This window comes from Ambystoma mexicanum, chromosome 2q (genome assembly GCF_040938575.1).
Source record: "Ambystoma mexicanum isolate Mex_15411 chromosome 2q, UKY_AmexF1_1, whole genome shotgun sequence".
NCBI lineage: Eukaryota > Metazoa > Chordata > Amphibia > Caudata > Ambystomatidae > Ambystoma > Ambystoma mexicanum.
Window position 1 is genome coordinate 442232195 of NC_090924.1, and position 22602 is coordinate 442254796.

Below are 22602 nucleotides of genomic sequence, written 5' to 3' on the forward strand. Positions count from 1 at the left end.
TATTGGGATAATACCAGCTGACTTGCACAGTGCTGTTTTGCTGTTCTTCCGTTATGACCGATGTGAGGGGGCGGGGCCTATAAATGACACAGGCATCTGCCTCTTTACACATCTAGCAGAAAAAACCCCTGCACACCTGCAATATGCTTAATAATGAGTAAATTAGGTGTGGCCCATGATCCCTGGCCCTACACTTTGCCAGCATTCACGCCTTCCCTGCCAAGGCCAGAGACAGTGCCCATGGGAAACACCACATGAGCCCACTCAGGTCAGCTGGATAGGGAGGGATGCTGTACCTCTAAAGTAAAATCTATGTTAGCAGGAGAAGAGCTACACCCTGAGTTCTTACCTCACTTCAGTTAAACACAGACATCAAAGTGGATTTTCAGAGATCCCAGCGGGGACCTCTATTTAATCATTAAAAACACCTAAACCGTTTAGTAAACATGTCCATCTTAATATTAATTCACTTCTAGATTTCCCATGGCTTGGGATCCCTTCTGAAGAGGGATCTGCCCCATCAGCCCATCCTTCCTTGGGGGGGTTACAGAGAGACCCATAGGGTGGGACTGACAAAGCAGACCCAGCCTTAACCCATGGTACCACCCACAAATGCATGAGGCCAGAAGATGGCATCCATGGATGGGTCCACCCCCTACATGGCCTCGGGGAAGCTGCTACTTTACACTGCTACCTCATGCCGCGGGCCTAAACCCCCTCTATACCTTATATTCAACTCCATTGTAGGTGAACAGATTAACATGTTAGTATAGATTACTTTTTGGACCACACGCTACTTATGTATTTCAAATCTGCAGCTGACAATCAACGTTTCCAGACAAAATGACATGTGTACAATTCATTTCAACACCTCAAATACCAAAGTGCACGTGCTTCACTGCAACAAATGGTCTGCCGTGCAGGATGCTTGCACACCTGCATCACTATTGTCACTTGCACACTTTCAGAACATGTGCTTTCAGTGCATGGAACGTGGGCAAGTGCAGCACATGTATCATCCTTCTCACAAAATGCACCTGGCACTTGTACGCAAGCAGGGCATCTAACACCTTCACAAATTCAGAATACAGAAATGTTTTCGCATCTGCCCCACCACTGGCACTTAATATCATTATGCAACATTTGCACACCTGAGCCGAACCTGACTCTTGCACACCTTAATTAGATGGCATTAGCCCACCAGAGCACTTGTGACCCTCACACAGATCCGGTTCAATCAGTGCATTTAGTGCATGTCATTCCTTCCCCTGCACCACATCACACCTAGAGAGCGCTAGAGTATATTTATTTATTTAGATGCTTTTGTAGAGTGCTTCATGTCATCTATTACAAATTGCTTGTTTACATTTGAGAGGGTGAGACATGCAGTTGGGGTCATGTGATTATCGGTTTGGTCAAATGATTTATTTAATCTGGAATTTGAAGGAGGGGTTACCCTACATCCATTTATGAATACCTATCAAACAGGAGTGATGATGGATTGCCATTGTTGTCTGGTTCGGTCGCTAGGAAACCATCATGTCATGGACATACGTATAATATCCAAACCCAAAGGAGGCAAGGAATGATGCCAAATATAAAATGATATGGGAAAACAATAGCTTCTTGGGGGTCAAAGAGTTCCTTGAATGGTCTACATTGAACGTGGACCCAATGTAGTGGCTTGAAGGTGAGCACACAGCAAAGAAGCACACCGTACCCTGACAGCCCACCCAAGGCAAAATGTCCTCATAGTTGGTAGGGAAAGCAAATGATAGGTCATTTAGGATCGGCACTCAGACACCCCCTAGCATTCAGCCCCAACCTCACATAAATGAGTGCAACCGTAGGCCACTTAGGCCCCACACCTTGATGAATTCTGTCCTTGAAAGTGTGAAGGAGGTGGCAGGTTTCAAGAAAATGTTGCACTTCTTTGCTGACAATCTGTTCCACAAGAAACGGTTTGCACCCTGATTAAACGACCTCTCTACACTTGCACCAAACAGTACTTATTTCCTGGGGGGTGTTTGCCATGATTCAGCCCCAGCACTTACTGTCTAAGGGACTCACCATCAGTTGGGCGGTAGCCCTTAAATGTGGTTGTAATGCTATTACTGCTGATTTAAGGGCTGGCCTAATCATGAGTTGGGGAAGAAAGTTTGGAGTTTTACACCTGCAGCTTTTTTGCTGGAGGTAGAAATTCTGCTCTCTGCCCATTTCTGTTTTCGGTGCTATTAACACCGGCACAATTACCACTGGTGGTAATAGTGCCTCCCCCAACCCCATTGGGTCCTATGTACGCAAAGGGGAATGGGCAATAACTGCCCAAACGCTACTCGCGATCCTGCGCTATTAGTGCCGGACCGAGTAGCGGTAGCACTGTTTGTGCTGGCAGTATTACTACCAGGATATCGCCAGACTTGTGATGAGGCCCTAAAACCCAGATTGATTATGAAGTAATGATAGCCAGAGCATCCATAGACCCCAATGAGCAGGTGCGAGCTGTAGTTTAACCCCAAATGTTTTGACACTGTGGGATGCAGCTGTGGGTGGTGGCAGCAATGATGGGGAACTGCCCGTCTTCAAAGTTACGAGCATGCAAGAAAATATGTGAGCCCTGGCACTTTTTTTCTAACAAATTAAGCACTGGCGGTCTACCCTTTGCACACTTTCAGTACATTGCATGTTCACATCTGCACCATAGCAAACTAGAACATAAGTGGCATAGCTCGAGATTGGAAGAGTTCCTCACACCTTTACACTAAGCTCGTGTTCAAAAGATAGGTTATTAATGTACCAGAGTCGTCTTTCTATGCCCAGCCCACCATTTCACCTGCAGCAAATAAACCCTGCCGCCTGTTTAACACAATTAAGAACTGTGTTTGCCCTTCTGTTTCCAGGTCAAGCATCTGACGAGTGTGCTAAATTGAATATCTTTTAGTGAGAACGTGATTGCAATAAAATCCTCCTTGCAGTCTAAACAAGCATTTTACTCATTGCTAATGTGTTAACCTAGACTCCCAGCTGTATCCTAAAACCTCTTCAGCTGAGGATGAGTCTTTGCTCTATAGTGTCTGTTAGAAATTACAACTTGGATAACTTCGGCCTGCCTTAAATTAAACCCTTGAAAAGCAGAGTTTGTCCTGTATGTACCAGCGAATGGAGTATCTGCTGTGTTGCGTTGCCTCCCCCTACTTGAGCTGGTAGGGTTTTCTCTTCATTGGCCCCAGTAGCCAAATCTCTGGGTTTCTGGTAGGACCAGAAAGTGTGTTTCAAAACCCATGTGCCAAAAAGAGCTCAGTCAGCACATTTTCAGCTCTCCTAAGGAAGATCAAATCTTATATTCCTGCTGATCGATATCGCTCTGTGATACTGGCTCCTCCGGATCCATATTGTTCTTGGATACTGGCTCCTCTGGATCCATATCACTCTGTGGTACTGGCTCTCCCGGATCCAGATTGTTCTGTGATACGGGCTCGTCGTGTATTGGTCTGTGGTACTGGCTCCTCCAGATCCATATCGTTCTGTGGTACTGGCTCTGGTTTCATCTCACATTGATTTTGACTGGAGTAGGTAAATGCAATCTGTTACCTTTGATATCATTGCACAGGGCATCATATCATATTTAACCTGTCTTTGATTTGGACATCATTGGCTTCCATTGGAAGCAATGATCTGTTTTAAATTAGGTTGTTTAGCATATAAAGCAATTATATGACATCAACCTCCTTATTTGGCGAGCAAATTGAAAATAGCTGGTGATCACACGCTTTAAGCAGCAAATCTGATCTTCATCTTAAAATTCCTAATGTGTCTGTCTACAGCAAAGACAGCAAACCAAGCCTGTTCAGTTTCAGATTCACCCTTTTGGAACACTTTGCCCATGCTGCTTACAAAGACTGCAGGATTTTCAAAACCAGTACATCTTGCAAAGATTCTTGAGGTTGCACAGGTTAGACGTTTGTTTGGCACCACCCACTTTGGTGATTGTTCAAAAAAATGAAGAGCTTGCTGTTTGCCAGAGATTAGGGTGGATAGCTGGGTTAGTTGCTTCCTGGATCTTGATTAAAATGTGGACAGTTTCGTTGTTTTGAGCATCGATCTCCCGATGCGGGTTTACGTATTATAAAAATGTCTAAATAAATGTTACCAAATATACTCTTGCGCAACTACACTATATGAAATGCACGTGCCTGCATGATGACAAACTCCTGCACACCTATAGTACATGGCCTTTGCACACCTGCAGCACATCTCTTTCACAACACTGGCCTTTCCACGTGTTCAATAAGTAACATAACCTGGGCATTTGTCCATCTTTGTACCAACACGCCTGCTCATTCCATTTGCCCCTCACGATACCCCACCAAGGAAAAAGGTGCAGAATGAGACATTTTTACTTTGTTGGCATATGTTTTATTTTCACAACACATTATTTATAACTTCTAAACTCAAAACACTGCAAACAAACTTTGTGAAAATAGTTCTGAAGGTGTGGCGACCAGCCGACTGCTCTGTGTCCAAACCTTGCTTCCCCCTTTCCCAACCAAGTCCACTGTAGGCCAAAGCTCCTCCAACCACTCTTGTCTGAGCCCGCTGGGCAGGGGGAGTGCCGTTTTGCCAGGGGAAGCTGAGCCCTCATCGATACCTCCAGCGCCCCTGCGGCTTAGGCCCCCAAGGGGCGCTGGTTGCGAGAAGATCGAAAACCCTTCCCGCTTTACCCCGGCTCATTAGTAGTCTCTATCTTGCCATTGGTCACCAAAACACTGCCTCGCCGTTCTGTGATAGCAACGGCCAGGCTTTGCCCCTCCGCCGTCCTACAAGCAGGGTAGGTGGGAGGAAAACAAAAAGAATCTGGTGCTCCGTCTGTGCGCTGCGTCCTCTGCTGGGCTGTGATGATCCTGGGGGCGAAAACCAGGAGCCTTATAAACCGCTTGACCCGGCCCCTTCCATTGTCCTGTTTTGCAGGCCTTTTGGTGGGCTTCCCGCCCGTCGGCTTCCCGGGCTAACTGCACACCTCCCCCTTACCCGAGAGGAGGGGGGAGAGGAAGCTGCCCCATTATTCAGGTGCCTACTCCACTTCTTTTATGTCAACACCTCCATTTACACCATTTCACGCCACTAGTCCTTGCATTCCTACAGTATAAAGCATGTTCATACCTGTGTGAAAAACAACTCTTGCTTAGCATCAGTGCATAACAATTGCACACCTGACCCACAACCTCTTGCACATCAACAGTATATGACATCCCATTACCCCAGCCCTGGTTCCCTTTTAGTGGCTTTAACACCCCTTTCCTGGCACACAAAGCATTGTACAGCCAAGCACAAACCTCAGCAAAGTATTTCTGATCTACCATTCACCGGAGGCCTGGTATCGGCATCCCTGTACCGACCCACGCATGCCAACCCATGTGCCATCACGACTCTTTCATATGGAACCCTCTTCTGCTGTCTCTCCCACACTAACTGGGCCACTTGCGTTTCAAGAACCTTCCCAAGATGCCCTGGTTTCGATAATCCTGCAGTCCTCATATGCTAAATGGTCCGCTATCGCCTACGTCATGCTATCCGCAGTCTGCTCCATGCACCCCCTCTTCCCTGCACTCCAAAGCAGTCTGGCATATAGTGTGTTAGAAAAACCATGCATGAAATAAATGAATTAACAATTAAACCGAAAATAACATTTTACCCCTGCACCACAACTAATATTCAGTGCATGGTATGTGTGCACCCGAACCACAAGTAACCCTTACAAGCCTGCACAACATGCCTTATATACACATGCACCGTAACAAACTCTTGTGCGCCCACAGTACATAACGTATTCACACGTGCCCCCCATCTAGACATTACACACCTTTAATTGCATGTCACTGGTACTCCCGCACTGTCTCTAAATGTTACACCCCTAGAATACATGATCGGTGGGGCCATTACACTACGCTGCAATGACGCCATCTAAGGGGGTGATCAGCAACCAGGAAGGGGACACACTGAGGCAATGACGGGCTTTGAACATGTATATATTGCAGCCAAGAAGGGGCTTAACAAAGGGCTCTAGACACAGGTTTAACATCTCAAACAAGGTTTACTGCGGCATTCCAATGAAGAGGAACCAAAGAGAGGAGCAGGGATGCCTGCCCAATGAAGAGGAACCAAAGAGAGGAGCAGGGATGCCTGCCCAAGGAAGAGGAACCAAAGAGAGGAGCAGGGATGCCTGCCCAATGAAGAGGAATCAAAGAGAGGAGCAGGGATGCCTGCCCAATGAAGAGGAACCAAAGAGAGGATCAGGGATGCCTACCCAATGAAGAGGAACCAAAGAGAGGAGCAGGGATGCCTATCCAATGAAGAGGAACCAAAGAGAGGAGCAGGGATGCCTGCCCAATGAAGAGGAACCAAAGAGAGGAGCAGGGATGCCTGCCCAATGAAGAGGAACCAAAGAGAGGAGCAGGGATGCCTATCCAATGAAGAGGAACCAAAGAGAGGAGCAGGGATGCCTGCCCAATGAAGAGGAACCAAAGAGAGGAGCAGGGATGCCTATCCAATGAAGAGGAACCAAAGAGAGGAGCAGGGATGCCTGCCCAATGAAGAGGAATCAAAGAGAGGAGCAGGGATGCCTGCCCAATGAAGAGGAACCAAAGAGAGGATCAGGGATGCCTACCCAATGAAGAGGAACCAAAGAGAGGATGCCTACCCAATGAAGAGGAACCAAAGAGAGGAGCAGGGAAGCCCGTCCAATGAAGAGGAACCAAAGAGAGGAGCAGGGATGCCTGCCCAATGAAGAGGAACCAAAGAGAGGAGCAGGGATGCCTGCCCAATGAAGAGGCACCAAAGAGAGGAGCAGGGATGCCTGTCCAACGAAGAGGAACCAAAGAGAGGAGCAGGGATGCCTACCCAATGAAGAGGAACCAATGACGAGGAACCAAAGAGAGGAGCAGGGATGCCTGCCCAATGAAGAGGAATCAAAGAGAGGAGCAGGGATGCCTACCCGCCACTCTTTCACGGCGAGATCATCACATAGACCATTCTTCTTCCACATGTGTACATTTGTGATAGACATCTCTTACTCTTGTCCCATGTAGCTCTACGTAGGTTTAACTCATATAAACGTGTAACTCCTATGACTCTTCCTTGGACTATGGATCCTCGTGTATCTCCCCCTCAGCTCACGGCTCGTAACCCTATGACTTAACTGCAGACGCATTAGACTTGCTTCTCCACACTTTCTTGACTTGTAATACTCAATTGTCTAAACTGGTGTGGCTCCTAACTTCGGCAACTCTAAAGTAGCCAGCTCAAGCACATATGAGAAGGGGAATGGAAAGGTGGGAGTAGGAGAGAGGGTGGAGGGGGAAGATACCGAGTTATGGCTGGAAAAGAAATCTGGGGGCAAAAGTGAAAAGACAAGGGCCCTGATGGCGAGTTAAAGTTTAATTCGGAAGCAGAGTAAAGATAAGGACTAGGACACATAACTCTTATTTATTCATTTTTTATTTATTTAATTATTCTAATGCGCCAAATGCCCATAGGCCTCAAGGCACACAATGCTTATAGATCATTAGGTGCCCTATTGAGTAACATGTGGGAGTGCGACAGCTGCTAGTGAATGAGGAAATACTGCAAAGGTCAAGCATTGGAAATATCAGAGGGGTAAAATAATGTCTCTCTGAAAAGCATGCCCTGCTGACTTCCATGTATTAGTGCCACTTGCACTGCTAGCAACCCATTGCCACCGGCAATGGCAATAATAAAAAGCAAGCATTAGCAAAGCAAATAGGCCGAGCTTTTTTAAAGTGCAAAGCTTGTGGTTGAGAATGAAGATGTGCTGGGGGAATTATTGTAAGTGAGCCCCTTTCTCGTGGTGTTTGTCCCTACTGTGCCTGAATCCATCATGGCCACCGCGTTTCATGGCACGACAACGAGGCTAGCTACACATTGCTAGGCAACGCACCGTAGCTTCCTCAGACTGCCCCGCCGGCAGGCGGAAGTCGGCCCTCCCATGTGAAGGCCCGACACGGAAAGGTCCTGTTCTGCGCCTGTTCGCGCACCGCCGCGCGCTAATACTGAGTGCGCTGTGCTGATTACAGGAAGGTAAGAAGCATACCTCTATATTGACATCAGCCCTCGCGCCTGGTTGAACGCCCTACTATAACTCTGGTAATCCCCATCCACCATATAACTTTTGAACTCTAACATCGACAACCTTCTCTATGATACTTAATGTACGGTATATTTGAACCTCCATCATCAGTGGCCTGTATGTAATTATATGAACTTCTGTGTGGGACGCTCACTGTACTAGCACTGCTACTACCCTTTCCCACGGTTGTACCAATTATGTCTAACAACTAATCTGTAACTGTTTACTATCTGCAGCATTGTGTTTTTAGCATTGTTCAGTATTTCTTCTGTTACTAAGCACCATGCGCGCTAACCTGCCTCCTGCCAATGCTCTCACACTATGACAACACAACATTATGAGCAAGTACCTTAGGGCCACTCCTACATTGCCCCTAGCGCACTCTTCATCTCGCTAGCATAGCTAGATTTGCCAACCACTGCTATCCTCTGTACGACTGACTTATCAAATTGTAAATCAACATCATCCTACACGCGCTCTTGACTACCTCACATAATGTACTGGCTACACCAGTTTTACTGCTTACATCTCCTAGTTATCATCATTAAGCAGACAGCCTTCTCCCACCATCACGTGCATCACCAGTAGGCAAACACGGTACACATAACCCAGGTGCTACATTATCTTCTACCAGCTCCTCAGGCCTATGCCACACTGCCCTACCTACTATGCCACACTGTGCTACACTGTCCAACATGGCGCACACTCACGCCTTTCAACTTGGACATAGTATGCCTTGTATTAACCCTCACCTTAATGACCCAGAATTGTGGTTGAAACACTTTGCTACTAAACCCACATCCAACCAACCTTGTACACTCACAATGAGGAACTCTAGACTAGGTTCCAGATTTCGCCACAGAACGACACACACTCACTCTTTCCCTGAGACCAAACCACTACCTATGACCAAACTATGCCCATACCAAAATACCAACTTGCCTAAACCCAGTGGCAACTTAGACACTATGATCACCACGCCCACCACCCAAGCCATTAGCTGCCCTACCGCCAAAGTCACACAGATTGAATGTACACTGATCAATGCCAGATCTATACCAGCACACGCCCTTGACATTGCTGATTTCATAATAACTGAAGACCTTGACATCCTAGCCATCACGGAAACATGGCTACACGTAGCTTTGGGCCCATCACTGTCACTGGCAATACCTGACAATTATGACATTATCAGATGCGATAAAGACGCAAATCAATCCAAGGGTGGAAGGGTTGCATTTATCTTCAAAAATTCCCTTGAACTTAGAGCTACCCCTAACTCCCCTATCCTCTCGGCTGAGTTACTCACAGCCAAATTGCCACTATCACCTAACCAAACGGTCACGGTACACCTTATATACAGACCTCAATGACCTAGCTCCACATTCCTAGACGACATAGCATCTCTCCTAGCAGCTAACACTAAGCCTAAATCTCAAATGATATTACTTGGAGACCTCAATCTAGGATACCTCGACCTTAACGACCACAAAGCCACGGACCTTGCTAACTCCTTAACAGACGTAGTCTTCACCCACCATATTCAAGAACCTACACACAACAAAGGGAGAACTCTGGACTGGCTTGCTGATCTAAACTGTAAAATCGACCAGGTGTCTGTGTCACCCTGTATCTGGTCAGACCACTTTAAGATTACCTTTGCCATCCAATCCAACACCTCCAGACCTACCCCCAATATTGCACCTGCTATACACACCTGCAACAAGGATATAACAAAGGAAAAACGACTTCCTCCCATCCTCCCTCTTCTCAATAACATATTACCAACGTGCTCTGATCCCACGGTTCTAGTGGACACTTACAACCACTCTTTACAAAAAGCCTTGGACACCATTGCCCCACTAAAAATACGTAAACCTAAGCCCCAAGCACACCTCAATTCATGGTTTACACCCCACTTGTGGGATCTACGCAAAGCAAAAAGAAACGCTGAGTCTCACTGGAAAGGACATCCAACTGAAGCTAACAAAAACACCCTGATTACTTCTTCATCCAACTACAAATAAGCAATTCTCTCAGCAAAAAAGAGGTCTATAACACACGCATAACGCTAGCTCAATCCAATACGAAAGAGCTATTCAAAATCCTAAAAGAGCTCGAATCACCTATTGCCCCTACTAACAAATGCAACACCAATGCCACTTGGTGCAATAATATCCAAAAAGCGCTCCTTGATAAAATCTCTAGCTTGCAAATAAAAATCAACAACAAAAAAGTTACTTGCCACCAGACCTACCAAACTACTCCAACACCAACAAATTACCAGCTCCTAATCATTCATTCAGACCCTTCCGTTTCTCTCCCTTATCCATCCAAGAAGTGGAATCCATTAAGATTAAACCTTCCAACTGTCAAGGTGACTCTTGACCTGCCCCCATTATCAAGGAGGCAGCCCACGACCTTGTTCCTTTCATCACCACCTTGATTAATGCGTCCTTCAAATCCAGCATTGTACGCGACAATTTGAAAGACGCGTGGGTCATCCCACTAATCAAAAAACCTAACCTTGATCCAAGTAACCCTTCAAACTACCGACCCATCACCACGGTACCATTTCTCCTGAAAATTCTTGAACATGCTGCTATCTTCAAATTCAGGCCTACCTGGAAGAGAACAAACTACTGGGTCTTCGTCAATCAGGCTTCCGACCTAGACACAGGATGGAAACCGCCCTGATTGATTTAAAAACACAAATTGAGGATCTAAAAGACAAGGGTAAACTGGCACTCCTTCTCCTGCTTGACCTGTCCGCAGCTTTTGATTTGGTCAACCACCAAATTCTATGCCATTGCCTTAAAACTGCAGCCCACTTCTCAGAAGATGCCACCTCGTGGATTTGATCCTTCTTGGCGAACAGACTGATTAGGGTCCTCTCCCCTTCTGCTACTGCTGAGCCCTCTTCAGTCACATGCAGGGTCCCTCAAGGGTCCTGTGTTTCCCCCACATTATATAATGTATTTACAAAGCTGCGCTTTGATATTTTGGACTCTCTTTGTAACACCTACACAAATTACGCAGATGACACCCAGATACTGATCCCTATCACAGGTGATCATGAGACCGACTCAAAGGCACTTAATGATGTCTATACAGTAATACAAGCCTGGATGCCACATCATGGGCTTTGCCTGAACGATGATAAGACCGAGTTACGTATCCTAGGCTCACTGACTAGATTAAATAAACTGGATGCCACATTCCAATCGTTCATCATCGACGGGAATACTATTAAAGTCTCCAATAATACCAAAACTCTTGGCGTCTATTTAGACTCCACACTATCACTTAAACGTCAAACAAACGCAGTGGTTTCTGCTGCAGCTTACTCTTGTAAGCTGATAACAGCTTGCAGACCCTTTCTTACTACTAATAACTGTATCATCCTGGCGAGAAAACTTATATTGTCAAAGATTGATTATTGTAATGCTCTCTACCTTGGGACTAGCCAAAGAAACATCAACAAACTCCAGATTACACAGAACAATGCCATCAGGGCTGCTCTCAATTTTCCCAGGAAATCACATATCTCAGACACCAGGCGGAGCCTTCATTGGCTACCGGTTGCCCACAGAATCTCATTGAGAACCTCAATGATCACTCACAAGTGTCAAGCTAACCTCGCCCCTGATTACTTGGCCAACCGCTTTACCACTTACATTCCCTCACGACCGCTGAGATCCTCCCTTACTCACTGTCCATTCCTAGATTCAAGTTACAAACAGCTGGTGGGGGCCAGCTTCCTGGTCTTCGCGGCCAAACTCTGGAACACCATTCCCAGCCTACTTGGAGAGGGGCCCTGCTTCCCGGCCTTCAAATGCAAGACAAAAAAATGTCTCTCAGAGCAGGACATAGCAGCACCATACTCATAATGCCTCTCAGTATTTGCACCACTTCCCAATGTACCACGGGAACATGCACTTTGTTGTAACAACTGTATCATTTATCCCCTGTAACTGATAACCTGTCAGCTATTCTTTTGTACCAGCTATTATCTGTAACATTTCTATGATTGTAACAACTCACTGTCTATGTAACTTATCATCTTGTAAAAACTGCGCATATGTAGCCTTTGACATCATAAAAAATGTGCTGCGATGCCTCCAGGCCAGGCGCACAATACAAATAAATAAACAAAACTATTTTGCAGGGGAGCACTGAGGTCGGCTGAGTGGGTGCATGGGTGACTGCAGGCATGGACGATCGTATGAATGTGGAGGTGAATTAGGGGTAACATGGGTGATTGGGTGCTTCATATATGGTTTTACCCACTCCTCCATTGGAAAACTGGGAGATGGCAGGATAAATCTTGCTTAAAAGGCAGAGGCTCCCGAGTACATGGAAATGCATAGGTCCCACCAACCACATCTATCCCCGGGATCCCTGCACTTGCTCCGCAGCCCCATTGCTTGCTCTGCGTGTTCTGATAGACACTTTGGGTATGTCCTCCCTTCCTTCTCTGTCGGCTACTGCATTTCAGGACTGTCTCCCCTACTGGTGGCCTCCTCCTACCTTCAGCCATCAGGTTGCTTGGCCCTGTGACCAGGCCCTGCACGTTTTATTAGCTGGCTCTGGTTCTGTGCGTTTGCTGATTTTTCTCAGTGCCTCCTACAGTATGGAGCCAAATGGCTCAGGGATGTCTACCTCACTGGTGGACTACTTTTCAACCGGGCTTTGGGGTGATAGGGATGGGCAGCTCAAGGGCCAACTGCGTCCCTAGGCCTGCAGAATGGTGCTGGGCCACTTATGAGTTAGTGAATAACAAGATGACCTTCATAAAACAAATTACTTGACCAAAATGCACCAGAAGTCCCTATACGTTCTTAAATATTCCCCTAGAGACCCAGTAATTACTGGTTGCACATACATAGCATGAACAATAAACCTTGTAAATAGACCTCTGTCGCCGGTCATGTTTTCCAGGGCCTTTTTATGGTGGAAACCCACATTGTAATCAGGGTAGGCTCTTAAGAAGATGCTATGCTTCAGAGTTTACTGATTGACAGCAGACCATTCCTTGAGAATACCAATTGCATTCATTACTTCCGAAACATAAAGATTCCAAACTCATATTTGAGTCCTGGTCTAGGATTAATTGAACTCACTTTTGAATCCCCAGGAGAAATTGTGGTCGCCTAGAAGAATGTGATTTACTAAAATGAGGTGAAATTCAATAAACAAGACGTGGAAATATTTACAAAAAATATCATGATATGCATGTTTGTTGTTAAAATCCCACCTCGTAACTCTGATTGAATGCAAAGCCCTTGAAATATCTATATGCATTAGATTGGCAAGAGAGCAGAATGTCGCTAGCCAGACCGAAAAGCAAGCCCTTAAAAGTGTGGTAATTATCCACAGAAATACAATACTTTCTAAGCTAGTCTTCAAAAGTGCCCTGCCCATAAGCAACCCAAGAAAAGATATGTCTGTGCTATAGGGATGTAACGGTATTACGGTATACCGTTAAAGATACCGTGAACCACTTAATTGAACAATAATAACCGTCACATTGTTTATACCGGTATACCGTTCATACCGTTAAGTGTGCTTTTCAATCTGATTTGGAAAGGCTGCAGTAAGCAAGTGCTGCGCAGTCTTGGTCTTGCACTGTTGGATGTGCCGTCTGCCAGGTAGTTTCAGTTTGAGCAGTTTTTAATGCCATTCCATAAACCACACGTGCCTGACACAAAATCAATATGTTAGCAATAGGAAGAATAAATACAGTGCCAAGAAGGAAAAGGGTTTACTTTTTTTTATTTAAAACGCTCACACAGCACACAGGCATCGAGGCGCTGTTAAAGAAATTGTTTTTGTTTATTTAGTTGTGCAATTGTTTTTGTCTTAGTTGCGTATTTATAACGCGCTTAAACAACCAGAGATTTCTAAGCGCGGACCCGGGGATTGAACCTGTGTTGCTTCGTGTCATCTCGCTTCCAAGGCATGCATGTTGCCACTGAGCTATCCTCCCGGGACTTTGGGGTTTATATATTTATAATGTATAATGTTTTCTAAACATATGACAATGGGGGATTTCCCTGGTTCTATCATTGAATATACATATAATAAGTCACACTGCGAAATTTACTCATCTCTGTGGGTATTCCCTGCTGCCATACCAAAGGGTAACATGTCCGTGATTACTGAACACCTTTTGTCCCGGAAGTAAACTAAAGGATGTATCGTAAAGAGTGTGTGTGTGTGTGTGTATACGCACAAGCGTATACTACCATCAGACTCCATTGATCTGTGGCATGCAGGTTATCACGATGGCAACATGTTCATCTTCACCAGTAGCCAGTGGTGGAGCTAAAAACCTAAATGACCACTCAAGAAAAGCTATTCAGTTTGCTTTGCCAGTCGCAGCAGGGCTCCGCCCCCTCCTCCTCCAAACGAGTGTGGTGGAAGCAAGGGGTGGCATTTCAGTGGAAAGTATGTTGAAAAGCCCAATTCTGGCCCTGGGTGCCTGGTTTTGTTTGTGATGAATCTGACAATTTATGACCTTTTAGAAAATATTTAAGATTAGTTAACTCCACCTGCTATACCGCGATACCCATGATATACCGTCATTTGGTAAGAAGGTTACTGTACCTTCATAAAACTAATACTGTGACACCCCTACTCTGCTATGAGTTGTCACACAATTAATTAGTTATGCGAACTCCTTTCCCTGCCCCTAACATTCATATAAATGATAGCCAGCTGTGTACTTTAACCACCTGCTGAACTTTTTGTGTTGAAGAAAATGTTGGAAAATATGTGTTCACCTAGTTATTTTTTACACTTAATGGACAAAATGGACCCCCTGCTTACTCATCCTACTTTATCTTCCTGCCATTTTGAAACCATTGATCATTAAGCCCTCCTCAAAATCCTCGCCACACGCAAGGGCTTAACACTAAAGTCCTTCAGTGGTTTCCATCAAACCTCTCCAACAGATACCAATTGGGCCGAAACAGAGTCCATCGCTGCCCAGTCACCTGCAGACTTCCACAATATCCATACAGTTCCCTGTCATATTCAACCTCTACATGGAACCTCTACGGGAGCTACTCCCTTACACCGACCTCATGATATACCAACATTCAGACGACATGCAGCTTCACCAAAAGATTTATTGCATCAACGGCATGCATTCATTCAAGCACTGTCCATCCATTATCCAAGCCTGGATGCCAAGCAACTACCTAAAGCTATCCCCAGCAAAGACCAAATTCATTCTCCTACGAATGCCCACTGAACATGCCCATGTCCATAATTGTCTGACTGATGTGAAGCTTGAAGGCTATATGCCTCAAATCTCACCCAGTGAAAAATCGGTTTTACTATTGACTATGACCTCTTATTTAAAAGACACATTGCTAAGAAGGCCCAAGGGGCATGGTGCAAGCACACGTTCCTCCTCAATGTCAAGCCTTCATCCCTGCCCCGAGTTTCAGAACAGTGGTCCAAGCTCTGGTGATCTCCCACCTGGACGGTGGTGACGCTTTACTCGCAGGGGTCATAGGTGCCATCTTGGCTCATCTGAAATCTGCCCAGCACCCCTCATGACAGTACTAAGAATATTCAACATCACCCCACCCATCCTGAAGGTGCTCCACTGGTTACCCATTCAAGCATTCATCATTTACGTTTAGGAAAGCCTGCATCACCTATAATGCAGTCACAACCAAAAATCTGCTCTCCCTGGCCAAGAAACTCACCATCTCACAGGCCAGAGCACCACCATAAGCCATAACATCTCCAGACTTGAAACAAAGATCTGAAAGTGGGCAAAAACAGGAAACAGACCTTCTCCTGCTGCACAGCTGTCTTGGGAACAAGTTACCAATGCAGATGTATTTATTTATTTGCATTTTTAAAGCATGCAGTATCCCTTAGGCATTGTGGCGCTGTTACAGGAAGCCTTGCTGGTTACAGAGGATATAGAGAGTTTCGTGGTTACATGGCAAGCAGAGGTTACATTGCATTTTAGTGATTCCAAAGGATGGTGGTTACATAATCATCAGAAGATACATTACGAGATGGTGGTTACATAGGATGCAATCAACTTAGTTACTATGTATGCATGCTGTGGGAGCATAGGGGCTAGTTGAACAGAGTGGTTTTGAGGGATTTGCGAAAAGTGGATAAGCAGGGTTCAGCTGTGAGAGCATTAGAGAAGGCATTCCATAGTTTGGGTGCTATGTGCGGATAGCCAATGCCTCTGGCGTTTGCTCTATTGACAGATGGAACGCGGAGATGATTAGCACGATGACTTCTTTTTGGGCATGTTGAGGTGTCTCAGAGTATGGTTTCTGATAGGTAGGATGGGGTAGTAAGATTGATACATTTGTGTGTTAGGGTGAGGATCTTAAAGTGGATCCTTTCCTTTACTGGGAGCCAGTGGGCGGCTCGTCTGGCTTGGGAGATGTGTTCTCGTTTGGGGATGACAAGGGCTGCGCGGAGCGCGTTGTTTTGAACTATTTGGAGCTTATTGAGGTTTTTTACAGATGTGCCTGCAAGGAGAGCATTGCAATAGTCAAGTTTAGCTCCTATTGTGGCACGGGCGATAGAGAGACGGTTAAGAGTGATGAGAAAGGGTTTTATGGCATTTATTAGTTTGGTAGTGTGGGCAGAAGCAGAGGCAATGGCGCTAACCTGTTGTGTCATAGAGAGGGTTGAATCAATGTGGACTCCAAGGTCTTTACCGAAGTCGAGACAGGTATGTTTGTGTTATCAATGGTGAAGTGGTTGTATTTCTGGTTGAGTTTGGGCAGTAGTTCTTTGGGACCCAGGAGGATGACCTCGGTTTTGACCCCATTTAAGTATAGGCCATTGGCTGCCATCCAGGTTTGGGTGGTAGTGTAAATTTGAAGGAGTGCAGCTGCGTCTTGGTCGTAAGAGCCAGTGAGAGGGAGAAGGACTTGGGTTTCATCAGCATAGTTCATGTAAGCTATGCTGAGTGAGTCCAGCATGTCATAAAAGTGGCTTAGTAAATAAGTTATAGAGGGTAGGCGCAGTACATGATCCCTGGGGCCCTCCACAGTGGATGGTGGTGGGAGCTTCATTGGCCTGATCGGAGTAGACGTTCATAACCCTTATACAGATAAGGCAGCCCCCCTCCATCCTACGCTTTAGGGAGGAGTTGAAGACCCTGCTCTTCAAAGAACAGCTCTCCAATCACTGATCGCTCAACTAACCACTAATTCTCCCCATCTGGAGATAACCTACTCCCCCTATCCATCCCATCTCCTCTGCTACCCCTCTCTCTTACTTGTAATCCCATGGGTCTATCTACTATGTACCGCGCTCTGTTGTTTAACAGCTAAGTTTGCACTTTGTACATTCCATACATACATAAATGCATACCAACAGTGGAAATGACATACAGTAAGTGCTAATACACACTACCAATACAGCTAACGTTACAACCCAGCAAGAGTTAATAAAGGTAGGTGAGTAATTCACTGCCAGTTGTATTTCTCTCGGAACGGGGGCTGAGATCTCTTATAACACAACTGTTATGCCTAACTCATACAATCCTTGGACACTTAGGTCTTAGCACACATAACTCCGCACATAACACAATCATTAAAACGCATAGTTCATAAAATGTGACTCTTATGACATAGTTCCCATGGCTCATGACTCCTACTTACTGCATATGGACTTCTTGATTAGCAAAACTAGTACTACTCTGCAGCTTTTAGGGCTTTCATTGCTGAGCCCCTCTTCCCTTTCCATGTTTGGGAGGAGTTGGAACACAGAGAATCGGGGGACCAGAGCTGGCAGAGAAGATAAGTACGGGTAGCCGTGAGGGAGGGAGGGAGGTAGGGTTCCATGTCAATTTACCGACTGAAATTACATTGAAGTAATTTACTACAAAGTAATTCCTTCGAAAAGCTCATTGTTTTATTTTTTATTTTTTTTATTAAACATTCAGATTTAATACAAAAACTGTTTTTTCTCCGTTATCATCAATTTAAAACTCCAAGAAAAAGAAAGAAAGAAAAGTCAATTAGAATCCAAGGACCCAAGGAGGAAAGTCAAAGGAAAGAAGAGAGGGGAAATTGAAGAAAGAAGTTTTTACAGTCGTTAATCCCAGTCCCATTCAATACGATGTTCTGGGTTCCAGAATTAGTGTAAGGCCCCTTCTTGCTTGTTTTGTTGACGAGTGTTGGTTTATTCAAGCTCTTTTGCCTCCATAAGTTTCTTTTTGAAAATCCTATCCAAGAATAATACCATACATCTGATCATGGATGGAGAATACAAATGGGCCTACCATTTATCATGGTCAGTGCCTGCTATGTTCTTTAATTTCCCCTATAAGATCAATTATTGTCCTTCACCTGCCCAACATAGCGGAACAGCACAGATTCTGTTTGAAGAATTTAAGACAGAATCTTAAGTAGGTGTTACAAAAAGCAGGGGACATCGTTTTTTTTTTTATTTTATTTGGGGGAGTCCCCCCAGGCTTCCCTTTCCCTATACTAATAACCCGACCCTAAGCCCCTCCCCAGCATTGTAACCGCTTACCCCTCAGACCCATATAATTCAATTCGTTTTATTGAAGGAATTACTTCGAAAGTAAATGACTTCAAAGTAATTCCTGTTGGTAAAACAACGGGATACGGGAGGGAGGAAAGATGTTGGTGGGAGCGGGGTTGGAGGATGGGGAGAGAGCACTCAGACATGTCCGGGAAACAGGGACTCATGGAATGAAGGCGCTCGCCATGGGATGCCACGCAGGCTTGGATCATAGGAGTCAGTCCGGCGTTCCTGGCAATCTGTCCGGCGCCTTCGCCACGGGTGCTAGTATCATTTACCCCAGCCTAGCAGCCTGATCTGACACTCGCCGGCCGCCATCTCTTCTCGGGGTGCTCTTTCCCTTGGTGGCCTTCCCCTGCATGACAGCTACCTTTGAAAGGGTTTCTTCTTGTGTTTTGACTTTTTTCCAGAAGTGCCAGGCGATCAAACAGGAGCTCATTTTCTAGGGGGTGTAACGTAAATAGAATCCGGACAACCTTGCCTAAGGCTTTTACGCCTTCCATTCACATCATACACAGTTCATAAATGTGTATGGCAGAGAGGAGGGACTGAACGTAGCCTATGTTTCTGCCTCCATCTTCCTCTCTGTAATACAAATACTGCAGGATTAGTGCCGGCATGGATGTTCATTTTCACAAATACTGTGGATTCCTATGGAGTCAAAAAGTAGGCAGACTCCATTGTAAACGTCATCTGCCAGGCGTACATGGCAGGCAGCGCTTACTTTATTTGCGCGGCCAAGTGCATAAGGCCGGCGCACTAGCGTTTTCGCTCCCTTTTTTGCACATGCGTGTACGCCACCATTTTCCACTCCACCTTTGCACTCTGCCCTGCAAATGAGGGAAATTTGGTGGCGGACACCCGTGCACGCGAAAGTGTAAACGTAACGGGTGCCCTCCCCCTAGTATGATGTGCGAACCTTGTAAATAACAAAAGTGGTCTGCAGGCCCGGTGCCTGGGCTGCCATAGGGGTAACGCCACGGCAGCGGAGCACACCGGCGGATATGCCGCTTAGAACTCCTTATACTTCCTCGCTTCTCTCGGACCAGTCAGTCAGAGTTCTAGACCACCACTAAAGTACACACAGTAACTCATACATTTCATAACACATAACTCATATCACATATAACGGGGTGCGGTATGCGATGAACTTTTGGCCTTGTTGGTGGTCTTTTGTTCGTTTCTTGCATTCAGTGTTGCTTTAGGATGCTTGAGGATTCTGGGGAGTAGGGGAGGGGGATGGAACTTGCTATCGTTTCTGCTTTTGTTGCCTCAGTATGTAAAAACCTCGATGTGCCTTATAAATTGGATTGTACGCTCATCAATGAAATTCCTGAATGAAAAATAGTACAAGACGCAACTCAAAACTCTCATGTGTGTCTCTTGGCTCTCTGGGCGTGCTACTCTCCCCTTTCTTGAGTCTCCCAGCTGCGACTGACTCGCGGGGCTGTGGACTACTTTGAAACATCCCGCATGACATCTGATTTGTAGATGTGCCCCCACCCTAAGACTCCAAAAGGTCACACTTCATACAGCAAAGACCAGCCGGTTCCACTGTGTGTACATATACGCAGGGCTAATTATATGGCAAGCTGCAGAGCGCTGTACACGAACACCTGCACGCAGAGTGGCAGGGTTGGGGAGGGGAGGTTAGTCCCTTGAGGGGTGAAGGACAGAGGAGGCAAGAGAAGCGATGCTTGACACTCAGTGACACATAGAGCAGCGTTGCGAGAGGTGGAAAGGTTGGCCTTGACCGGACCAAGAGCCCGCGCAGCGGCTGACCCCTGACCCCGCCTCCTCAGAGTGAATGCCTGAATGAGTGAGTAGCCGGCCGATAGTGCACGAGCCTCCCTCGCCCGCTTCTCTCTCACTCCCTCACCAGTCTCTGGCGTTGACTGGCCAACTCTTGACCACAGCGCTTCGGAGACCCGCGCTGTATGCCCCACTCCGTCATGGTTTTCCTCAAGCTCTTGGCGCAGTCGGTGGCATGTGTGGTTGCGGGGCAGAGTGGGGTTGCAGGGAACCTGAGACATGTCGCATACCCACTCCCCCCAAAGTACGGCAGGTTTGGGACAGAGTAGGTCGCGTGTCAGAAACAGTCGCCGGTACTCACGGTGCTCCGGGGGTCACGGTGTCACAGCGGCGGCCGGTGCATGCTGCCTGTGGGGGGAAGGGTCCGGTGCTGCAGCATCTCCCCGGGCGCTGACCCTGGTCCTGCTCCCGCTCTCTCCTCACCTGGAGTCTGCGCAGGCGACCACCTCTGCTGCCGCTCTCCCCTGCTCGCGCGCTCCCTCTCCTCTCCCTTTCCCCTACTCGCGCTCTCTCTCCTCTGCCCCTCTCTCCTCTGCTGCCCCTCTCCCCTGCTCTACCCTCTCGCTTCTCTATATTGGCTGGTGCTCCTCTGCTCTGACTGTATCCCCCTTGTGTTGTCTCTTTCTCATCTGATATGTTCTCCCCCCTCCCTCTCTCTCTCTGCTATCTCACTGGCTCTCCTTCCCCACTCGGCCCGCTCCCTCTCTCCCGCTTGTTGCTCCCTTCACCCTGCGGGCTGCTCGCTTTTCTTTTGACTCGTACTCACGTGTCATCCATTATAAGCGGTCGCTCTTACCACTGTATCTTCTTCCCTCTGTAGCTCCCTCCACCCCTTACCCACTTCGCCTCGTTATTCTTTCCCGCTCACCAGATCCCTCTGAACGCTTCTGTATTGCTCTCTGTGCATGACATATCATTCTCCTGTGACTGCCGAACTCCCTCGCTCATATTTTGCCCCGGGGTATCTCTCGACTCACCTCTCACATGTTCTATCTATTTTCTCACGTTTCTACACTGCCCCTTCTCTCTTCATTGCATCCCCTCTTCTTCTCGTGTGTAACTCTCTCTATTTCTAATCCCCCCACGCCCCGCCCCCTGCTACTCTTAGTCCCAGTACTTCTAGGCAATTCGTTCCGGCCCTCGGTTGTATTGTGTATTTTTTTTTACCTGTGTCTCCTACCTCCTGCCTTTCTGGCTCGCTTCTCTGTAGCCCCTTCCTGTTTACACTGTCTCTCTCTTTCTGCTCCTCGCTCTTTCCACTTCCCCTTTTTTCTTCTCCTCTATCTCTCCTGTGCACCCTTTCCCTTCTTCCTTGTTCCTTACTTGGCACCCCCTCTCTACTTCTGCATCACTGTCTCTCCTTTTTTGTCTCTGTCTGTCAATGCACTCTCCCCTCTACTTTTCCAATACCCTTTTTCTCTTTTCTTTTGTTCTCCCTCCTTCCTTTTCTCTGCCTCTTCCTTTCTCACTCCCCCATTTTATCAAGAACTCCCTTTCCCTCTCTCGCCTTCCTCTCTCTCACCTTACTTCTCTCTCCTCGGTCGTTTTTCTTCTCCTCGCTCTCCCTCTCTCCCTTCTGCCACTCCTTTGCTTCCTTTCCCGCTTTCCCTGTCTTCCCTTTTCTCTCTCCTGCCCAGGTTTTTTGATGGGAAAGGCCGTCTCCTGCGGAGGGCTGCGACCCCCTTCCTCTCCTCCCTCTCGCCCGCACTATTGGTGGTGGGAGGGTCAGCCTTCCTGCTCCCACCCTCGCTGCGCTCCCCGGTGCTGGCATCCCTGTGGCAGTGCCAGGCTGCGAGAGAGAATCCCGCTCAAATGAGAGTGCATTCAAATCCCTTAAAAGCTCCCCAGGCTAATGCGCGCGGATCTGGGGGAGACGTGGGCTTAGCAGCAAAAAGGCTGTCTTTTCCGATATTATCCACCCGGGCGACCCCTGGCAGCGCCTGCCAAGGCTTTCTCTGCTGTTACAGGGACCCGGGGATGGAGGGAAGGGGGGGGGGGAGCAGAGGGAGAGGGAGATGGCACAGGGTAATGGGGACAGGAGGACGATGAATGCAGAGACATCATGGGGCGACAGGGGGGTGGAGGAGAGAGTGGGTGAG

At 46.9% G+C, this 22602-nt stretch overlaps 1 protein-coding gene across 4 annotated transcripts in view; it reads right to left on the reverse strand.

Moving 5' to 3' along the window:
* LOC138569486 (metabotropic glutamate receptor 8-like) overlaps positions 1-22323 on the reverse strand; it is a 647717-nt gene extending 625394 nt beyond the window's left edge. For 3 of the 4 annotated variants that reach the window (XR_011303249.1, XM_069647490.1, XM_069647494.1), the window contains exon 1: positions 20805-22323. The gene's annotated coding sequence lies outside the window, so the exon portion shown is untranslated. The remainder of the gene's footprint in view (positions 1-20804) is intronic. The other variant, XM_069647495.1, reaches the window with a different exon arrangement.
* Positions 22324-22602: the final 279 nt, after the last annotated feature.